The following is a 5,923-nucleotide window of genomic DNA, read 5'->3' on the forward strand; positions in this document are numbered from 1 at the left end:
ATATTATATATATATTTCATACAATGTATTATGATCATGGTTTCTTCTCTCTTATCTCCCAGATTCTCCCCAACTCTCCACCCCATCTTAATCCAAACTTTCTTTTTCTCTCTCTCTTTAGGAAAAGGAAGGCAAACAAACAGAAAAAAAAACAAATCATTAGAAACATGTAACGCATGCAAACAGACACAAAACCCATAAAAGCACAAACCAGAAGCCATAATATATAAACAAAAGAAATGTAAGGTTTTTAAAAATACCCCTCAAAACATTATGAGACAAAAAAATACTGTTGAGTTTGTTTTGTGTTGGCCATTTACTTCTGGGAATGGGGCCTGCCCAGAAGAGTGGTAGAGTGGTATGTAGCTGGGCGGTGTTGGTGCACACCTTTAATCCCAGCACCTAGAGGCAGAAGCAGCTGTGAGTTCAAGGCTAGCAAGTTCCAGGACAGCCAGGGCTCCACAGAGAAACCCTGTCTCGAGGGGTGAAAAAAAAAGAGTGATTTGTATAACCAGCAAGTCTCCTTTGGAGAAAATGAATTCTTCCTTTGTAAGCAGTTGTCAATTGTAGATAACTTCTTGGGGGACTTCTCCAGTCAGCACTGGAACCCCACATGGACCTGTGCATGTGCATACTGCCACAGTTCATATGTGTGGCAGACATGTCAGGTCTATGAGGGACTGATTCCATTCCCACAGGTTCTTACATTCTTTCCACCTCCTCTTCCACGTAGCTCCCTGAGCCCTGAGAGACGGGATTTGAGGAGACATCTTATCTAAGATTGCCTGTTCCAAGGTCTTTCACTCTCAGTACGTTATCCAGTGTTCCCATCTATTGCAGGAGGAAGCTTCTCTGATGATGACTGAGGCCGACACTGATCTTTGAGTATAGCAGAATGCGTTTGGAGTCATTTTATTGCTAGGTTCCTTTAGTAGAACAGTAGTAATAAGGATTTTACCTCAGGTCCCTTGGCTATCTAGTCTCATATTCTTAGCCTCCCAAGCAGTACCATTTGGGTTCCATCTAACAGAGTGGGGCATAACTCAAATCATATATTGGTTGGCTACTCCCACAACATTTAGATTTCCTTCATATACATAAATATATTTTAAGAAGCTTCTACTATGTTAGGTTTCCATAAGACCACTTAAATAGCCGTTACTTTTAGCTATCCCTCCCAATATGCCCTGTCTTATTCCCTTCTTCCTATCTCCTCCCCATTTAATATTCCCATCCCAGTCTCCCCCTGCTTCTCTCTGACTACATATATTCTATTTTCCTTCCTTGGGAAATCCTTCCCACTCCCAATCCCTTATTCTATACCTACCTAACCTCTGTGGTTATATGGATTGTAGCTTACTTACTAAAGGCTTAAAAGCTAAATCCATATATAAGAGAGAACATACCATATTTGTAATTTGGAGTCTGGGTTACCTCACTCAGGATGACTTTTTTCTAGTTCCATCCATTTACATCTGGATTTCCTCTCTCTCTCTCTCTCTCTCTCTCTCTCTCTCTCTCTCTCTCTCTCTCTCTCTGAAAGAGTTTTTCTGTGTAACAGTCCTGGCTGTCCTGGTACTCACTTTGTAGACCAGGCTGATCTGCTGATCTGGAACTCACAGGGATCGGCCTATCTCTGCCTCCCAAGTTCTAGGGCTGAAGGCATGCACCACCACCAACTGGCCAATGATTTCATTTTTTAAATAGCTGAATAATATTTCATTGTATAAACATACCACATTTTCTCTATCCATTCATCTGTTAACGAACATCTAGGCTGTTTGCAATTTCAGGCTATTATGAATAGAGCAGCAATGAACAAGGTTGGGCACGTGTCTCTGTGGTAGGATGCAGAACCCTTTCAGTATATGCTCAAAAGTGGCAGTGGCATAGCTGGATCTTGAGGTAGATAGATTCCCATCTTTCTCAGGAACCACCACACTGATTTGTATGTGGCTATACAAATCTTTTTTTTTTTTTTTGGTGTTTTGAGACATGGTTTCTCTGTAGATTTGGAGCCTATCCTGGATCTAGCTCTTGTAGACCAGGCTGGTCTCAAACTCACGGAGATCCGCCTGCCTCTGCCTCCCAAGTGCTGGGATTAAAGGCGTGCCCCACTACCGCCCGGCTTGTTCTCAATTTGGGTTATTTTTTTCTTTTTCTAGGTTCTTTTTTTTTTTTTTGAGACACAGTTTCTCTGTGTAGCTCTGACTGTCCTGGAATTCACTCTGTAGGCCAGGCTGGCCTCAAACGCAGAGATCTGCCTGCCTCCAGAATGCTGGGATTAAAGGTGTGTACCACCCTGCTATCTGTTTCCTTGATGTCCAGTTTTTGTTTTGTGTAGTTCTTTATATATTTTGGATATTAGCCGTCTATCCAATGTATAGTTGGTAAGCATCTTTTCCTATTATGTAGGCTTTCACTTTGTCCAAATGAATGTGCCCTTTGCTGTGCAGAAACTTCTTAGCGTCATTAGGTCTAAATTGTTGATTTTAGTGCCTGTGCTAAAGGTATTCTATTCACAAACTCTTTTTGTGTGCCATATGATCTAGGCTATCCCCACTTTGTCTTCTATCAGGTTCAGTGTATCTGGTTTTATTTTGAGGTATTTGATCCATTTGGAGTTGAGTTCAGCATGCAAAACATTTATTCAAAGTTTACTTAAACTTAAACCACTGTAAGCTGAGATATGTATGAAATGTCTGACCCAATGTTCTTTTTAAATCATATTAGTTATAATTTCCTAATGGACCTGGAAGTATTTAGATCTTACTTCACTTACTGCAATCATGACCTCCTGAGCAAGGACTTAAAGCTATTCTTAGAACAGAAATTTCAGTGTCTCCTCTAGCAAAAATAAACAAGCTGGAAATGAAAATATTTCTATCTAATGTACATTTAATTCTATTTCAATATTTAGTAAGTATAGCTCATGATTCTGTAGGGGAAATAAGACAATGAGACACAATACCATCTTCTAGAAATGTACATAGTCCCATTAGAAGCAGTTGTGGTAGCCCACACTCTTTTTTTTTGTTGTTCTTTTGTTTTGGGGGACAGGGTTTCTCTGTATAGCCTTGGCTGTCCTTGAACTCACTCTGTAAACAAGACTGGCCTTAAGCTCAAAAATTCGCAGGCCTTTGCCTCCCAAATGCTGGGATTAAAGACTCAACCATTGCCCAGCTGCTGCTGCTGATTCTTCTCCTCTTCCTCTTCTTGTAGCCCACACTCTTAATCTCAGTACTGGGAGGCAGAAGCAGGTAGATCTGTATGAGTTTGGGGAGAAACTGGTTTATATAACAAGTTTTAGGCCAGTTAAGACTACAGAGTGGGAACTCACAAACAACAGTATTACCAGCAACAAAAGCAAGAAAAGAAACAAACTCAACCCAAATAAACTATGAGTGGCAAAAAAATGCAATTAAGTGTGGGGGGGAGAAGGCTCATGGCTGTTTTGAAAAGGATATATTTTATCTAAATTTCTTTTTTACTTAGGGGCATGATAGCCATTTGCTGTCTTTTATTGTTTTCTTTTGTGATCCCCTTATTTATAACTTCATTCACTGAAATGTAAAAAGTTGTTGTTTGTATGGGGTTTTATTTTTATTTATTTGTTTTTTGAGACAGGGTCTCACTATGTAGCTTTGACTGTCCTAGAACTCACTATGTAAACGACTGTGGCCTCGAACTCACAGCCATTGGGAAATAGAGACAGGAGGATCAAGAGCTCAAGGCTGTCCTCTACTTTGTAGCAAGTTTGAGGCCAGCTTGCTACATAAAACCAGTCTTTCATCCCAGCACAAGGGAGGCAGAGACAGGTGGAGCTCTGTGAGTTCGAGACCAGTCAGGGCCTGAAAGCTAGGAGGCACATATAAGATATAAGCCAGAATCTCTTATAGTGATTTCCTGCTGAGTTCTTTCCTTTTCTTCTCCCATCGTCTGTTTAAACAGTTTCAGATCAATAGGAAAGAAATCCGTTTGATGTGTGCCCTTCAAGGGAGGTCTCTTCTCTCCCTGGCCAAACACCATCTAGTAGTAATCAACCCTGAAAGGTGGAGGGCACACCTTTTTACCAAGGGAGTTCATCAGGTGTCATCAGCATTTGGAAAGTTCACATAAAGAAAACATCGAACTGCCTAAAAGAAGCCCTCTAAAGAAGGCCTGAATTTAGCCCTGTTTCACAAAGCCTAACATAACCAATGCATGGGTCAGCCAGACACCTGAACTTTGCCTGATTTCCTCCTCAAAGCCCCACAAAAAACAGATCTCTCATAGAAGAACAAAGTTCAAAAATAAACGGGAATATTTTGCTGCTTACTGAATGATTTGTAGTAGTAACTGGGCTTCAGTAGACAGTAAATGTTTTCAATGGAAAGATGCTTTAAAAAGATGATCCCCCCCACCTCATTTATTTTGGGGCTGCACATTGTAGACAGAAACAAATGACTGCAGTGGCAGAGTTGGTGTTTTGTTCTTGCTCCTGTTTCATTAAAGTCCCCATCTGAAGCTGCTGGAGAATGGTGACCATTCCAGGTCATTGGGAGCAGAGGGTCTTCTTAGATAACACTGATGTTTGATGACTGACTAAGTCACCAAACACTAGTGCATTGCCGAGGGGTATGATTTCTTCCTTGCTTCCTGACATTCTGTTTCTCCTGTTTCTCCCACCTCTGTATGGGTCCTGCAGTTTGGTTAGTCTCCCAATTGTTTTCATATTAGGAAAATAGAAATGGATTAGATCCCAAGAAAGAGGGTCATTATAAAAGGGCAAGCCTGTTCCCACCCGAACTCCTGTTGTCTGGCTTCACCATGTATAATGATTACTAGTGATTATCAACTGAAAAAGTTCTAGAATCACATAGGAGACAAGCATCTAAGCATTCCTATGAGAGATTATTTAGATTAGGCTAACTGAGGTGGGAAAACCCACCCTGAATGTGGGCAGCACCATCTTAAGGGCTGAGGTCCAGGACTGAATGAAAAAGAAAAGGTTACGCAGGGGGATAGAGGCACAGGCCTTTAATTCCAGCACCCAGGAGGCAGAGGCAGGCAGATCTCTGTGAGTTCTGGGCCAAACTCATTTACAGAGTGAGTTCAAGGACACCCGGGGATACACAGAGAAACCAAGTCTCAAAAAAAGAGAAGGTTAGCCAAGGACCAACATTTACCTCCCTCTGCTTCCTGACAGCAGATGCAATATGACCAGCCACCTTAAGCTCCTGCCACACCATGATGGTCCAAACACTTAAATTGAGCCAAAATTAAAAGCTTTGACTATAAAATTGCTTCTACCAAATATTTTATCATAGTACAAAACGTAACAGACCATGTGTCAAACCCCACCTCTGATGCTGTATACCATGTTCAAATGTATCTACAAGGCCCCCAACAAAGTCAAATGGAGTGGACCACATACCAAATCATGAGCTTTAGTCTCTGAAACCTTTCTTCATTATACTTTACCCAGCACAAAGTATTTGGTGATAGCAGCAAAGGCAGGACAGGGAGTTGTTAGTGTTTGGGGCAGGGTCTGCTTAGGGATTGACTCACAGGGCCATACCAACTGGAGACATAGGTGGGTAGGAGGTGTGTCTGAAACAGAAGAAGCCACATATTGAGAAGAAGGACCAGTGTGGGAGTTTTCAAGAAATCAGCACCAGTGAGAGAAGGTGACAATAAAACAGTTGTCTGTTAGCCTGTGATTGTGGGGCTCACTGGCTGTAGCAGCAAGGCCAAGTGCCAGTTTGACATGGTAGGGAAGGCTTTTTAGTACATTTACTGTGATCTTCAGTGCTCCTTAAGACGTATTAATCTTCCCCAGAACAGAAAGAACAACCTGTACAAATGCCCTTTCAGAACAGATATGTAGAGTGGTTAAACAATGGAACAGGAAGGAAGCCCTTTGATGTTCGTACAGCCTTGA

This window comes from Microtus ochrogaster, chromosome X, assembly GCF_000317375.1.
Source record: "Microtus ochrogaster isolate Prairie Vole_2 chromosome X, MicOch1.0, whole genome shotgun sequence".
Lineage (NCBI taxonomy): Eukaryota > Metazoa > Chordata > Mammalia > Rodentia > Cricetidae > Microtus > Microtus ochrogaster.